The sequence below is a fragment of the Sturnus vulgaris genome, chromosome 4, assembly GCF_052056855.1.
Source record: "Sturnus vulgaris isolate bStuVul1 chromosome 4, bStuVul1.hap1, whole genome shotgun sequence".
Taxonomy (NCBI): domain Eukaryota; kingdom Metazoa; phylum Chordata; class Aves; order Passeriformes; family Sturnidae; genus Sturnus; species Sturnus vulgaris.
This window is the reverse complement of record NC_142246.1, coordinates 55,340,076-55,357,315: the sequence shown is the minus strand read 5'-3', so window position 1 is coordinate 55,357,315 and position 17,240 is coordinate 55,340,076. Positions and strand designations below refer to the sequence as shown.

The following is a 17,240-nucleotide window of genomic DNA, read 5'->3' as shown; positions in this document are numbered from 1 at the left end:
GGAGACCCCAAACTTACAGCCTTGTGTTGGTAGCTGGACAGAAGTTACAGGGGAATATGTGACCTTGCTCATGAGTGCAGACCAGTTCCTGCACCCACCTTCCATAAAATCACCCTGACCATTCTCTGGCTTCCCTCTCAGTGGTGCTGCTGGCTATGGCCACACTGCACTGCACTGGACTGCTCTCACCCCCACCCAGGCATGTTGGTCAATTGCACTGTTTTTCTGCCGCTGGTTACAGCCTGGAGATTCTTCAGGGTTTGCTTCGAATTTCATGTTAAACAGGTGCTTGTTACCCTCTCATAGGATCACAGAATGGTTAGGGATGGGAGGGACCTTAAAGATCATGTAGTTCCAACCCTCCTGCCATTGGCAGGGTTACCTTCCACCAGACCAGGGTTGCATAAAACCCCCTCCAACCCCAAGCAATCTGAGTGCTGTTGTTGCTGAGGCTGAGACACTTGTTTGAGATGGCTCACATGGGAAAGGAGGGCGATGTCAGCCTTCCCACTCTGTGTAGCTGTTGTTTGGTGTCATGTAGGGATGAATGTTGTCATGTGAGCAGGGAAGATAACGTGTTTTCTGTGTGAATGGAACACAACAATTAGGTAGCAGGAGGAGGTCGAGCATAATGACTATAAATCCTGGATTGTGAGGAAAATCTCTCTAGCCCTAGACATTTACACAGCTGGAGCTCTATCTGCTCTAGCTCTGTTGGCATTGATCCTGATGTGAGAGAGGAGGAGGAGGAGGACGGTCAGAGTGATTATTGGTCTTTTGTGCCTTGGTCAATGTAAATTTTTGCCTTGCTGAAATGTTTTGATAAATGGGAATCTTCTTTTAACTCCTCTTGAGATAAATGCTTCTATTGAGCCTGGCTTTTTTTTTTTACTGCACAACATCCAGCTCAATGCTGCATTTTGAAATACATTGAAGCACAGTACAGTAAGCAAGGAACATTTTTGTGCATGTAAGAAAAAAGACAAGTCTCTGCTGAAGTTGCAGACAGTCTCATCCTTATTTTGGTTAATTTTGCATGTGGACCAATATGTCAGTTCATGACTTTGTAGATTTATTTTTAAAGAGATCCTTGTAGAGGTTTTATTATATTAAATTTCTATTTGGTGAGTTAAAAAATATTTTCTTAGATCTAACTGATTTGTTTCAGAAAACAACCTAAAAAGCCTCAAACCAGCTGCACAACTAAGGTAAAATTCATAATTGCATTTCTCCCCACTTGAAGGTGAGGTGAAATGATGTTTGCAAGTCCTTTCAAAAAGATCTCAAACCTGAAATCTTGTAAGAAAACAGAGCACTTAAGGCATGTCAGCCTTACACACATGACCATTAGTTTAGCAACACAAAGGGAACTTCTTTTAAAAGCTCTTAAAAGGAAATAGGACTCCGTGGTCTTTTCTCACAGTAGTAAGAAAATTTCCAGTGGCTTTCCAAAGGGTTTGTGCTGGGATCAGTGCTGATACTCGTTGATATTCATCTATTCATTCTCAATATATTCATAAATGAAATGGAAAAGGGGAGAACTGTTATTAGGGATATGATTTAGTGCTATCAATAAACATTATTCACAATAGTAAAGATGAAGGCTGACTGAAATTTATGGAAGGGCGTTATGAGACTCAGTGGCTGGGCAGTAGATGGGCAGATCAAATTAAACACAGATAAATGTTAAGTGATGCATGGAAGGGAAACAATCATAGTTTCACATATTATATAATGGTTTCTGGATTGGCCATTAAGTTCCTGGGAGGTAGATCTGAGCTTATGGCAGAGTTCCCTGAACACATCAGCTCAGAAGTCAGAAAGCCCAGCAGTACTGGCATTATTAAAAGTAGAATAGAAATGAAAACAAAATCATGGTACTGTACAAAGCTGTGGCTTGCATTTTGAAAGTTTCGTGTGGTTCTGGTCCCTTTATCTCAAAAAGAATATGATGCAACTTGGAAAAGTTTCAGAAAATGGTTAGGGCCTGATGGGGTATTGTTGGGAGTGTGGTGGGGAACAAAACTGAGTGGTATGAGAAAGATGAGAGAACCTCTGGTCCAGGTTCTAAAGACACAAATAGTTTTCATGTGAGATTTAATTATGCCCTAGAAGCCTTTGTAAAAGGATGCCATGAACACTAAAAATGCCATGGTTTCTCTGGAAGACTGGATGAATTCATGCAGGAGACAAGTGGTTCCCCAGAGTCCTGGGGAGTTTTCTCAGCGGGGGGAAGTACCAAACATTACTGATCCGTTCTTACCCTTTTACCTTGACATCTGATTTTGGTAGTGGTCGGTGAGAGGATACTGGCTCAGACACTGAGAGGACACTCAGTGAGAGAGCACTGGCCTGACCCAGTGTGTTATGTTTATCTTCTGAATAGATGGGCTGCATAGTGTCTCTGATACTTACAGACAAATTCTTATAAATTCTTGCTGCTCCAGAAACTGAGGGCAAGAAATCGAATATTATCAACCTTCTCTCTAAACTGGAGAGATGTGATGTATGTGCTATTCAGTGGATGACATATCCCGGGTTGCAGAAAAGCAGTGTGGCCAGCAGGGTGAGGAAGGGGATTCTGCCAATCTACCCCTCTTGGAGTACTGCATCTGAGTCTGGAGTAGTCAGTACAAGAAAGATGTGACCTCCTGGAGCAGGGCCACAAAACTGCTCAGGGGGCTGGAGCACCTCTCCTCTGCAGACAGGCTGGGAGTTGAGGTTTGTCCTGGAGAAGAGAAGGCTCTGGGGACACCTCATAGCAGCCTTCCAGTACCTAAAGGGGGCTTGTAAGATAAACGGAAACAAACTTGTTAGTAGGGCCTGTTGCAATAAGACATGGGATAATATTGTGGACTAGAAGAAGGTAGATTTAGATTAGGTATAAGGAAATAATATTTTATTTTATATGTGATAAAACACAGGAACAGGCTGCTCAGAGAGATTGCTCCATCTCTGGAACATTCGAGGTCAGGCTGGATAAGTCTCTGAAGAAACTGATCTGGTTGAACATGTCCCTGCTTACCGTGGGTAGGTTGAACTAGGTGACCTTTAAAGGTCCCTTTCCAGCCCAAACTATTTCATAATCTTATGAAAAAAAAAATCATCTTCTCAGTCCCTCCATTGTCCTCCTCAAAAGATAACTGAATTGTTTAAAGGTTTCTAGAAAAATTTGAATTCTGCTATGCTGATATTACAGATAAAATGGCCAAGAGCTCTCTTAGCACACAGACTGGGGCATGAGGCCACGGTGCTCTTCTTGCTCCTTTGGGATACTCTGGGTGTTTCTCCAGGGCTATCTTCTCTCTGCCATAACAGGCATGTGTTTGATCTTCACCTTGTGCAGGGGACCTTGGTAACATTTATGTCACGCTGGGAAGCTGAAATCAAGTTAAAGCATAGGTAAAAATCCTGTGGGAAATCATTCTGCAGGTGCACAGCTTTTACACATCTTTATATATGTCTGTAGGTGTTTTATCCCTGGACCTTCAGTCCCAAACACTCCTCATATGGTGAGGCAAGATTATCAAGGGATGCAACTTCACTAGCAACTGGCATTCTTTGAAATCCATCTATGTTTTGCCCGTGTGTTTTTGGAAAAAAAAAAATCCATCTACCTCTGACCTTTTGCTTTTGAAAATAATCAGTAAATCACCATGGTGTTTTAGCCTCTCTTTGAAGGTCATGTTTAATTGTGTATATCATTTGTACATGGCTGTGATCTTGCTATCCTTGAATCTGCAGACATCCCTGAAAAGACCTGAATAGATATTTTACATGTTGATGCAGAGGAAAAATATCTCCAGGGATACTTCTTATCTCGTCTGGCAGTGACTGTAGGAAGTCATAATCCAGGAGGTAGTAGGGAGGACAAAGGGTAGCTTTATATTTTTAATGAGATTTAGCACAAATGGTAGGGAATTGTTAGATTTTAATTTATAGTACTTTTTAATTAAAATCTTTAACATCAGAATCATGATGTTCATTCAGAGAATCTTATGGGAAAATCTAAAACAAATTTCTGTCTTTGATTTCTTTTTGCTTATGACAAAGCATCTAAAATGCCAGAGTCTGGGTAGAATATTTCCTCCTGCTATTGAGGTTGGCTTTATCTGGGTAATAGGCCAAAGCAGAGCCTTCAGGGGTAGCTTGAAATGTATTTTAGATCTGGAATGCACAGCAAAGATCCTCCTTTAGCTGTGTTGTCTCTGCATACTTTGATGCCATTATGACAACCTTCCTATCTGATTTTGTCTATGATTACATCAAAATTGCCCTCCTGGTAAAGTGCACTATAAACTTTAATTGAATTCTGCGAAGTTTACCACACTCTTACAGGCAGGAGGAGGCTGTAATGGATTTTTGTGTGCAATGTAGTTATTTCTATTTTCTGAATGCATTTGAAAAGTTGGCAGATGCTAAGAGAAAGGACAGAATGACAGAAGCTGCCCACATTGTGGACTCCTATTAGGACACCTGCATATAAATCATGTTCTCAAGTATGGTGCCTTTATACGTGACATTTGAAAAAGTTCAAGTACCCTCTGGCCCTGCCAAAACCCATGTATCACTATAAAACAATAAGAAAATGTGTGAACACTGCCAGAAACCTCTATCCCTGTGGATCTTTCCTGGTTCAAAAACACATATGTAATCTGGACAACAGAAAATGCCATAAGTTACAAAAGAGGAAAAGCCAAATAAAAATATTTGCTGTTCCCAGCAACCACACACTTTGCAAGGTGTTTAACATTGAGTGTGCAAGCAAAAGTGAGCAATGAAGGAAAACTAGCAGGTTTCTGTGAAACCAAGAGGGTGTGTTTCTGTCTGGCAGTAAATCCAGTGCTTGAGAATTGGTATTAGGTATCCCAGATCTCCCTTCCCAGGAGATTGCAATGGCTTCAGTGGCTTCCAGGCAAAGGAAAGAAGAGACCACACCTGAAAATGCCAGTACATGAACCACAGGCTGCTGGTCACCCACATGATGCTCAGAGAATCTTGTGGGTCCCTTTGTAGGAATTGTAGGAATATCTTTTGAGGAGTAACAAATGTCAGAAGATAGTTGGAAGAAGCACCCTGCAGGCATCAAGAAAGCAGCGAAGAAAGACTCATCTGAGGAAAGAAGTCTCTGCAACTGCAGTACTGAATCACAGACAGAGTAGGACTGCTGAACTTCCCCTTCCTTCAAAATTGAGGTGCAGTTTGGCTGCTACACTAACCTCTAGAGAAGTGTAATGTTTGAAGTTTAAGTGGTTGCTAAAAATAAGGCAAATCTTGATTTCTTGCTTAAACTGGCAAACTGGAATGAGTATCTCCCCATTGGAGGTAGACTTTTAACTCTTGATAAAGAGACAAGATTTTCTTACATATAAAGCAACAACTCTTCATGGTCAAGTTCTTTGCTGAAAATAGTCTTGTTTTTATTAGTGATGTAGAATTGTAACAGGGTTTTTCAGGTCATGCTGGTCTTCATCAACCCTCTGCTCCGGTCAGGGATCTCATCTCTTGAAATGCCCCTATTCAACTCACCAACAACACACAGGCAGTTCAGAGTATTCCTGTTTTGTTTTTTTTTAAATTTCACATGTCAATCATTATCAATTTGTGACATTTGTTCATTTTTTTTCTTTTTTTAAGCAGACAAAAGGAAGGTAAACCAACTGCAGGAAGGATTTTCCTCTCCTTTGATTCTGAAATTCTCTTTTGATTCCTAAAACACATCTTCTTAAGCTGATAGGACTTTGTTCTGCCTATAGTCAGTTGAGTAACAGTACATCTGATTCCAGAAACCTCTACAGTCTGCAGTTTCTCATTTAATAATGCAGAATAAACAGTCACTGATTTACATAATTTATATTTCCCTTGTTTCCAGTGCAGTTTCCTGATTACATTAACAAAATCATGCTTTTACTTTCTCACCTTTGAAGTTCTTACTTTGAAAGCTGAGGATATCTGCTTTATTAATTCAGCATAGGTGACATTAGGAATGGGCCATGGCCCATAGTGCACCAATTACAGGCAGATAAAACAGATTCTCATTAATATGAATATATAATCAGTTTATTAAGGTAGGGTCTGTAGTCTGCAAGGAAACAGGGAACCCTAGTGAAAACTGCTTTGTTTATTTAGGAAGAAAACAAACCCAGTCTTGGAGAAAAAATCAACTAATAACGAATCAACTGAAGAAGACAAAAAACACGAAAAGGAAATGGATGGGGGGAGATCACTATCTGCCATTAGAGAAGTTCTGATAATAGCTGACACCTCCCCAGTGCAATGCACCTTTTCCAGACCAATCTTTCCTTTCATTTTCTTCTTTGTTAAATCCAAGGTCTACATAAATGTTTCTATGTAATTTCAGTCCCTGTATTGCAAAACTGGCTTGAAATTGGAGCTAAGAGGTTTAAGGTGGCATTTTGGGTTTTTTTACCTCCTAAGTTTTATTTCCTCATGTTTTGCTTGTTGACTTGGTGGACTTTGTTCTGTGCTCTGTTTGGGCCCTACAAAATAGCAGATTGATGTGGCCAGGAACTTGATCTTCTTATCTGCTCTGTATCTTACATTGTGCTCCTCAGTGCTCTGGTGTGACTTGCTAGATGTTACTACCTGTCTCTTTCCAGGAGTCCTATGGGGGCTAAAGGTTTAAATTTAACCTTTCTCCTTTAAAAGTGATGTGTTTTTAATCTTCTTATGGAACTTTGAGAACAATGCCCCAACAAATAACGGACTGCCTTTTGAGTCTGGAAACCTGTTTTCATTTGGTGATTAATTTCCCTTAAATGGGGAGCTACGTGTCCTATTTGGGCACCACTGTGTCCACATTGGGAATTAAAGTCTCTGCCTAAAGATATTTGAAGTGTGAGATGATGAAATAGAACTCATACAGCCAAATGGAGAAACTGAGTATGTGTTGAAGACAGTTGAATCTTGATTCTGACAGGACATGAATGTAGTTGAGCACAGTGATAACATGATTTGCCTTTCCAAATCTGTGGTATTAAGGAAGGTTAAATATGCTAAAAAACACTAGGCAGATGTCCTGCAGGTTGCTTAATAAAAGCTGAGCTCAGCTATCCATATTTAATATTCAGAATGGACAAGCTTGCAACAGAGAAGACAAGTGTTTTCTCTGCAGTCATCTCTACTTTTATCTTCACACCGTGTGTTAGAGACAATCCTCATAAATCTTAAAGGATGTGCAGATTATTTCACCCTGTTTAGCTTTCTTGGAGGTACTATGAACTTTCTACTGGAAGTACAACCCTAGCTAGCAATTACTTATTGTACACCAGCCATTAGAGCTGGCCACTGATACAGAAAAGAGAATTGCCTGCTTTAGCTGGAAATGAGCAAAGCTGTATATTCTTGCATTTTCTATCCCACCTAGAAAGGCAGAGAGGAGATATTACCCAGTGGAAAGGCAGGCAAAAGTTGGAAATCCTTGTACCACTATATTTTGATATATCTACCTTGGACCATGTACTTTCCTGCTGTTTGGAAATATTTGAGCTCATTTCTTGTCTTCCCAGATGTGGAAGCTGAAACAGTTGCTTGTGTGTTATACTGCAGAGAGAGATTCATACCTCTTGGTTTAATGCGACTAGTTCAGTTTTCTTGTGCTCAAATTAGGTTCATTTTTCTCCATTGACTGTAAAGGGAACTTTGGCAAACGTTCTGTTTTGTTTTTTGCAGAAATCTCTCTTCATTGACTGTGTAGGAAGCTCAAGGAGTTGAAATTTCTAAATATGCTGGTTTAGGTGTGGAATGTTTGTCAGCGTTCATAGTGTGTCCCCCTTCCTTCTGGCATAGAATAATCTGTTAGTGGGAGGCTCAGGTGAAGAGAGGCTCCATGATCTATGCAGTGCTGAAGTGCCATTAAATTTATGTTCAGGTGTTGTTCTGAACAGTCATGTGCTTCTCTTTGTATTCTGTTTCTTCCCAAGTCCTACACATTAACATTCTCCAATGCTGTATTAAGCAATAGATCTAATATCTCTCACTCACAGCTTATCCTTTCTTGAGCAGAATTTTACATACAGGGTACGTATGTAACATTTGTAAAATATGTATTTACATTTTTGCTCTTTCTAGAAGAACAGAATGGATAAGGGTTTCTAGAAGGACCACAGTCAGTCTCCAGCCATCCAGAATTCCCTTGTTTGAGGCTTGCCCAAATAAACCAGTCATCTCAATGACATTTTGACAGTTGTAGGTTCCATGCAGAGGATGGTGTTTATGGGTAGTGAATCAGCAGGAATCAAGAAATTAAAACTTTCACCCTAGCAAAAGCTTCACTGCACTTCATCTGTCTCATTAACCAGCAAAATAGCTGTGCTACCAATGCTCCAAACATAGCATTGCATTTCTTCTTGTAGCTGAGGGATTGCCTTTCCCTGTGCCATTTGTTGATTCCCTTGTCAGGTTGAATTTGCTTTACCAACTTGTACTTTCCACTGTGGACTTGCCATGGTGCTAATTTTCATCAGCTGTTCTAATGAGCTTGTTTTCCTTAAAGAAACAAAGAAAAAAACAACCAGAGAAAAGCTCACACACCCCTAACTTGGGCTGCTGCTGTTGCAAGGCCCTGAGACTGAAATTGTCCTGATGGAGCACTTTTTCCCTTGAAAATAAAACTCAAACCCAAGTAAGCAATCAGGTGGCTGTGTAAGCTGCTTAGCTGTACCTCGCACCTTGCTGCATGAATGTGCACTGCCAGCTTAAAGTGCATCAGAAAATTATAGTCTGTCTTTTCTAACGTAGGAATGGTCAGTCTCGAGTTTTCTTCAGTGGGGGAAATTAAAAAAGTATCTGAGCCTGAAGGGTAAGTTCAAGATATCTTTTGTTGAAAGGTCTGTGTCATAATATTGATTTGGTTGGGTCCTAGATTTTCTAGCCCCTAAGAAATTCAGTTATGAAAAGGATATAAAAGAGGCATAAAAATATATGGTTTTTTCTATTTTTTTTGTTTGATGACATGTAGCATGTAAGCAGAGGGAACCATTTTGATGCTGAATTCATGAAAAGAAAATACCTAAATTTGTGTCATTTTAGTGGTGGAGCAGGTGTTTTTGTCACATGTAAGGTCAGCTCTTGAGGCTTAAAATAAAAAGGAATGCTGTAAAAATTATGTACATTACAATGAACTTAGTGACTAATAGGAAAAAAGTTATTATGAAATACAGATCTGTCTTACAGAGTTGCAGACTGTGTTTCATACTTTGGTTTCAGTAGGATTTTCAAATAAAGTTAAGATTGAAGAAAATTCTGACAGTAGAAATACAGTTTGTTGGACTCTGTTGATTTCTGTCTATCCTGTGGCTGTATATGGTTTTTGATGTATTTTCAGCTTTGAATTGGTTTCTCCATTCTTACTATGACATACCACAGGGTATGAACCTGGATGAGCAGAGTTAAGAAGCAGTATTAGGAACAAAGGCTCTCTGCTTGCCTAGTATCATACTAGAAACTAAAAAATTGGAGTAATTTGGGTCTAAAACTAATAATAATTTTAAAAATCAGCTAAGGATAGTATTTTACCATAGAGAATATATGAGTTCTTTTAAAGCTGATTAATTAGCCTTTGTGGTAACATCTTTAAGGCTTTGTTTGCAACATGGAGGCTACAAATTAGGTTACATAAAAATAAAACTCCCTCCCCTTGCCATGACTCTCATATATCATATGGACAATCTTACCCAGGTTCCCATAGGACTCTTGTCTCAACATAAATGCTGAAAGTTTATGTGATTTTAAAAGAAACAACTGGAGAAATTTATTGAGATAATATATGCACCTCTGACTTGGGAAGTGTGAATCCTGTGAGACTGAGAGTACATTCTGGGAAAGGTGGCTTGGGAAGAGCGTTAGCTGTATCCAAGTTAACCTTGAGGGGAAGCAGTGCATGCAGAAGTGACTAGAACAGTGTGCTGTTAGTGCTCTCCAGCTGGCCTCCAATGGGTCATGCTGTCTGGGAACCTGTTGCCTCTCTCCCTTAGCCCTGAGATGCCAAACAAATCTAAATGCACTTGTCTTTCCTGTTTTACTTTCAGTGCTCGGTCCTTGAGCATTGCATTCTACAGAAAGTGTTTCCTTCTTCTCTGGGTAGCTCAGAGCAGTTCTTGTGCTCACAGAAGCATTTCTATTCTGATTATTTGGGAGCTTTTATCTCTGCTGCAGAACAGATATTAAACCATTTCTTATCCAAGAAGAATGGATTGATGGCCAGACAGGGAAACTGTGATAGCCCAAGGTTTTTGTAAGGACTGCAGCAATTCCCATCAGCACCCCAGCTCAGTGACAAAGTTTTGCACAAACATGTTACCAAGGAAGGAAGCCAGCCAGCATTAGCAGGCTTGTCTGCAGTTTGGAGATGCAGGTTTAGCTTCACACTCAGGCAGTGCTCTCATGTGAATGTGAGCAAGTCAGCCTGCCTGTGTTGTAATTCTTTCAGCAGCAGCATGGGGATACGAGCAACAGTCCTGCAAGGAAAAAGCAAAGACCACAGGGCGCCCTAGTACAGTGCTAATGAATTTGTAAGTACCACAGGCAGTAATAGGCAATGCTACAAGACTCTTCTGCTTCTAAAATGAAGAGTACATTATCTGCTCCTTAGTGTGCCTCTGTGTACTCAATACCTGCAGGGATGGACTTCTTTACTGAAATTACTATAATTTCACTTGGTAGGTTTGGATCAAAGATTGTCAGTTGAGTCTAGGGATGATAAATTAATATTGTTTTAGCCAGGTAGACTGCTACACTAGTTAGGAGGTTCCACTGATAAACCCCAAATTATTTGGTCTAGGGCACCTTGTAGCAATAAAATAAAAAGGATTTTTTTGATGTCTTGAATAAAAGTGAACTCAGACTCTGGCTTTAGAAGATGCCTCACTAACTTTACTCCTTTTCATTTTGGGGACTTTTTATTCCTCAAAGATAGCTTTATATTTGGCATCTTTCCTGAACATACTATGCTGCCACACTACAAATGTGTCCACATACTCTATTTTTAAATAGAGCTTTTAAGGCAACTGCTGCTCTCACTGGTGTTTGCAGTGGAACACAGATGCCCAAGCCCTGCTGTGGCTGATGAAATAATACAGGCACAGCCTGTGCCTGCCCTGCCCTTCAGTTATCATCTCAGCAGCCACAGTAACGTTCCTGCATCAGCCCACAGGGACTTTGTGCAGTAGGAGAGTGTAATTCTTTGATCTGTGCTGCTTTTTCCTCAGAACCTCTGAATCCTATGCCTTATTAAACGCTCCTCATCTTGGAATGTTAAGGCTGTATTCTGTGTTGTGGTTTCAAAGTCAGAGATTCACAGAAATTAGGTCTGGAAGGAATGGCAAGAGTTCCTCTAATCTTTGCACTGATGCAGTGCAGGGCTGGCTAAATCTATTATCCTTTACAGCAGAAAAAGAATAGGGGAGCTTTATTGGAAAGTATAGACATAGATCTTGAGATCTGTAATTGCAAACTTTATCATGCTCCCATATTCTTAGAGCACTGCAGCCACAGCAGCACTATTGTGATGTTATTTGTGGCAGATGACTCTGAAGACCCCTTAGGTCTGGAGATGCCCAAAGCAATCTGTTCTCTTGCTTATCCAGAACACTCAGTGGAACTCAGCTCCTGGGGATCTCATACCTGCTGCTGCAACATTGACCTTTGCCAGCAGATATGTGGAGCTTATTTTGTGCTGTTAAGGAAGGAAGATGATTGGGTACTGTTCACATTTACAGACACTAAGTAATACTTATAGCAGTAAGTGTAGAAAGCTATTTAATGCAAGGAGAGAAAACATCACTGTAAATCATTGAGGGCGTTGCTGTTTCTCTTTGGTCAGGTGGGAATTTGGGTTTGTGTCCGTGACTGTTGTATGCAGAAGAGTCACAGACTCCACAAATAAGGCATTTTTCCCAAAGCCTGGGTGCAGGGTTTTAATTTTACTAGAGGTCACCTTTTGTTTCGAACAACTTCTGTTTCCAGAAGAACTGTTCCAGAAGTGGGCTTATCTTTGATGAAATGTTTTGTCAATGTTGTGCTTGTAGAGATGGCTCTGATGATGTAGGTCATAGCCATCCCCTCTGTTTTGCTATTCCACAGATTAATACAGTGTGCTGCACACAGAATGTGCAGGGGCTGTGTATATCACCCTAATAGACAATGTTTGCAGAAGTTATAATTCACTAAGGCAGTCACAGCAATGAATTAAGTGCTCTTGGCATTTTGGAAAGAAAGCTCATTTGAAATCCAGCTGCTTGCCAGCTGTGGCTATTCATAGCAATTATTACATTGGTTACTTTTTTCACTCCATCTTTTCATTTTAAAAGTGTAATGAATGATTTTATTGCCATCTTAAAAGTCTATTTATAATCCATTCATCTTGTGATGAACATGTGTATCCGATTCTCGACCTCTGTTTAATACTCTACAAAGTAATGTTGCTTACTTTAAAGTTTTCTTGGCACACATGTGAGACAACCACATTTCTTAACACCTTGAGTGACCTTAACTTTCACTCCTGTACTACTAGGGTGTGAGTTTTAATCAGGACTTAATATATAACTAGGATTATTTTTTTCTCCTCTATGATTTTAGTCATCCCTTCCTTTCATTTCTCTTGGCTAGCAATATCTAGGGAATGACTGGTGATGCTTGGAGGCAGGGCAATATGGGCAGGATTTTGTTAATTGATTCTTTAAGGTACCCACTGCAGTTTTCTTTGCCTATGTGCACAAAATAAGGCATCTGATGGTCATATGGTCGTGACACTTTTGTTTTAAACGTGTTTGCTCTGGCAGCTGCAATTGCAGTGACCACTTGACTGCAGCACCACGTTTTTCAGCTTGTATTCTTATCTGTCCTGCTGTGGCATTTTTGCTCACAGTGACTTTGCCCAGAGCTGATGATGGAAGCAGTCTCAGTCATTGCCATGCTGTTGGCAAGCCTGGAGCCTAGTTGAAGGAGCAGCAGAGGTTAAATGTCTTAGGTGGCCAAGGTTTAGATTCTTGGCACGTGGTTGTAGCAGTGGGCATTAAAATTTCAGGTATTTTTGGTCTTATGCTCATGTATTGGCTGTAATCACCTTTCTTAGCTGCCCTGTCCCAGCTTCATGCTCAGAAACTGGGAGATTTGGGCATGTGACCTTGTTGTTCTAAGATGATAAGATTCTTGATGGGCTGTATCTGTATTTGTAATCCCATCCTCTTCTAAGCTCACTCTGCTGTCCTCTAATTTTCATTAAAATTATTATTCTGTCAAGCCTCTCTGGATAAAAAGGTGGATATTCAGCCCAAAAAAACCAAGCCTCTGTGCTGTGACCTGGCATTCTCAAGACAAAGCCCATGGTCTATGACTGGGTACTGTATTTCCTGACCTACTGGGCAGCACTCTGTGGGCAGGGTGAGGAACGTGGTGGAGGAGCAGATGGATTTTTTCTGAGTCCCTCTTTGGAGGGGCATGCCTGATGTTGCTGCTGGTATCAGCCTGCCAACCTGGGTGTCTGAACAGAGGGCTGTAGCAATCCCTCTCCAGGCATGGCTAAACTGCAATAGTTTGGAGGTGGCCCTTTCTCTAATGAAAACAAACCATAGGCTGTGGGCCCTGGCCAGTGGAAGATCATGCCTGAGAACATTGGCTCTGATTTTTATAAGCTCCTTTTTCATAATTCCCTACCTCAGAAATAAGAGAATTGCATGCATACGCAGGCAGTAATTGAAGGGTGTAAAGAGAAAAAATGAAGCTAAATGATTTATGACAGGGAGGGTTTGAGGAACAGGAAAGGGATCTTAATGGGGAAGTCAGAAACGTTTCTGTGCCTTGTGTGAGGGTACTCTTTTCTGTTTGAGGACAGTGGTAAGACTGAAAGCTGATATCACAACCTGAGCCTTTCTACGCACTAGAAGATCTAGAAAAATATGGCATATATCCATTTTTGCCCTCTTGGGTCCCCAATTTCCTTTTCCATTTACTGTTGTGATATATTCAGCAGAGAAAGCTTCAAGCATTCCAAAACATTATCGTCAACTGTACTCAATAGATTTACTTTATCTATTGGTAGCTAGGAAGAGGAGAAATGGCCTGCTAAAGGTAGTTCTAGGGATAAGAAGCTGAGAAAGTAAAAGAGAATTAATGCATAAGACTTGGCAAAGAATTAATGGATTGAAAATAGAATTGCAAACGCTGGTGTGCGTGCATACTACTAATACAAATAGCTGCTGCTTGAGTTCCTATGTGGTTGGAGTCATTAGCTTCGTGGAGAGTTACTTGAAGAATTACTTGCAGAGTTCTTTATCACTCCTTCTGCAGTTTTTTTCAGTCCTTCTGTGTCCTGGATGAGATTGGACCTCATCTTGCACAGGCTTATGCCACTTCATCATGGTGATAAGCGTGGGAGTTGCCTGTTTGCAGTTAGTTAAAATGCAGGAATGAACATTGGTTTAATATATAATTTAACGATTTTTTTACTCTCTATAAAGAGAGTATACTGTCTTTCAAAACCACACAGGTTACCCCTTCTCCAAAACTGGTTCCCAGTATGAGTAGTATTTGTTGTCTTGAACTGAGATTGTTCCTTACTTAAAATCCTGTTAGAAAAGCTTGAAGTGATTTTTAATTTATTCTGTATTTTCTAAAGGGTTTAAAATGCCTAAGTTTTTCAAGCTGTTACCTGATTTTATGGATTTCCAATACAGGAAATACAGACTTGATTTTTTAAAGAAAATTCTGTGTCTTGGGCATTTAATGTGGCTAAAATGTTAATATGGATAAAAATTCCATCTCCTCCAGACAGATAAATAGTTCCATCCAGGTTTAATCTATCTGTGATATTTTTGTCCAAAGCTTCTGTCCAGTAATTAGAAATCTGATCATAGGATCTAGAAATATTGTTTGGAAGGACTTTTGCACCTTGGAAAGTTTTGCTAGTAATTGTTGTAAAATGACCATACCAGTTAGGAATATAGTTTTACTTTCTGATATGTAAAACACACCATGAAATTAATAACCAGACACAGTAAAGAAGTTCTTTTCATTACTTAAATGGGCTTAATTGGAGTTACAGCAAATTTAGATGGCATACTAGCAGCACTATATAAATTAGGTATGGCTTCCCATGAATAATACAGCTGTTTTCCAGTTCCCCTTCTTCCTAATTTCATTCTCCTTCTTAAAAGAAGTTAACGTTTTTGTTACCTACTTAATACAAATGATATTTTACTCTTAGGAAGGAAATAATAGAAGAATAAATGGTGCCAAACTGTAAGACAACAATTAGAAAGTCACTAGGAGCAGCAGTGAAAGTCTTTTTTACTTTTGTGGTAAAATATGCCTTGAATTTGACTGTGGTTTCGGCATGACAAGAAACTGTAATGTGCTATGACCTGCTACATTTAGCAGACAATGGCAAGATTAAGAGTCAGCAATAAAACATTTTTGTTGATCTTTTTGCTCACCTCTGCTCTGTGACTGAACTAGAGGCACCTGAACAAAGCCCCTCATAAGGGGCATGGGATAAATCCTTTCCAAAGCAGTGACACAGCTCCTGTACCGACATTTACCAAATTATTCCATCGATGGTGAATAGGTGGTGGGCTGATCTCTGTCAGTAACTTTGAGAGAAAGGAGATATGCCCTTAAGGTCAGCTAAAATTTTCGCAGCTGGATGCAAGTGAGGCGGTTTCATAAGTGCTGCTCAATCAGCAGCAGCAGCAGATGGGAAGCCCGGGCTGCCAGTTCAGCTGATGGGGTGACTTTCACATGGAAAGACCACTGAACTAAACACACTCCTAGCAGCTGTTTGCTTAGACAGTGTTTTTAATAGATCATCCAGTATGCCTGAGCAGAGTGGCACTCATTTTCCATGATTGAAAAAGCCCCTAATTTTCAGACTTTATAAAGCCCATGAAGATGTTCCATTTTCTCTTATCCCTCATTGAAAGAATTGAAACAATTCTTATGAAATAGGAAATCTTCCCTTAAAAGCTTTAATTTCTCCAAAAATGCTTTTTGAAAAAGAGGTGTCTGGAACAACTGGGCAATTTAACTTTTAATTTGTGCTTAATCTTTTATCCAGCTTCTCTAGAAGCAGTGGAAGATTTTTAGGACCCAAATGAGAATTAGGTTTGCAAAGCTTCTCATCTTTCACTGTAACTTGAATGTTTCTGTCTTTGAACCTTTTAAATATCCTCTCATAACAAAGATGCTGAGTAAGCATGTTCTTTCAGCTTGATTGAGGGCCAGATTTAAGGGTCAGAGTTATTTTTTAATGGCTGTTTTAGCATTTTTGGTACTTTCCAGTCTCATAGTTATTCAGAAGTGTGCATGAAATGGAAATGGCTTTGAATATTTATCTTGCTTCCCTTTCTATTACTTGCCATGCTTTTTATAGGCTTAATTTTTCCTTCAGTATTTATGATACATTCTGCCTAACCTCAATTCTGAGTAGCAGTTGTAACTGAGACTTAATGAAGTTTTTTGATGGTGAATATAGATGCATTCAAATAAAACATTTTATTGTAACATATTCCAAAACTAGCCAGTGGTATTAATTGCAGTGTTAGAGATTCAAACAGCAAGGTGAAATTTTAGTTTGTATAGTCCTATGGTAAGAGTTAAGTAAATCACTGATAGAATAGAAACTAATAAAGTACCTGAATTCTCACCTCATGGCTGATTTGGCAAAAATTTTACGTTTTCATTCTTATATTCAATTGACCTTATTTATGGATATTCTTTCTGGTGTAAACTCAAAATTTTTCACAAATATTTTTAATGAATATTTCTAAGCATTTCCCTGATCTGTGAGTTTTTCTAAGCATTTGATTGCAAGTAATTGGCAATCAAAATGCAAGCTGTGCTGATTCATTTTTATTAGGCACATCACTTACAGCAAGGTATTGTTTCTCTCCCGAGATGGAGGTTCCAGTGCAGGAAAATATTAAAGCAGAGAACTCAAAGGGACTTAATAAAATGCTTACAGGTATGTTCCTCAGCACTTTACTGAGTCCAGAGTATAATGAGAGTAGCTCTTTAAAGCAAGTTTCTGCTATGCATAGTTAGTGTTTATGAGTTTAAAATACACTTTCTGTCTCTGTTTCTCTGATGTTAAATTAAAACTTGCTGCTTCCATAATATCCTTGCCAGGAAATTCACTTGCCAGAAGTATCTATAGAGAGGGAGTAGAAAATGAATGTGAATGCAACCACAGCAAATGCTGGTGAGTGAATAGTCAGGGGAGCAGG

The 17,240-nt window shown here is 39.7% G+C and overlaps 1 long non-coding RNA gene across 1 annotated transcript in view; it reads left to right on the top strand.

The window, feature by feature from the left end:
- LOC148224033 (uncharacterized) overlaps positions 1-16,979 on the top strand; it is a 240,951-nt gene extending 223,972 nt beyond the window's left edge. Inside the window, exon 5 of the long non-coding RNA XR_015803572.1 lies at positions 16,912-16,979. This is a non-coding gene — a long non-coding RNA (uncharacterized LOC148224033). The remainder of the gene's footprint in view (positions 1-16,911) is intronic.
- Positions 16,980-17,240: the final 261 nt, after the last annotated feature.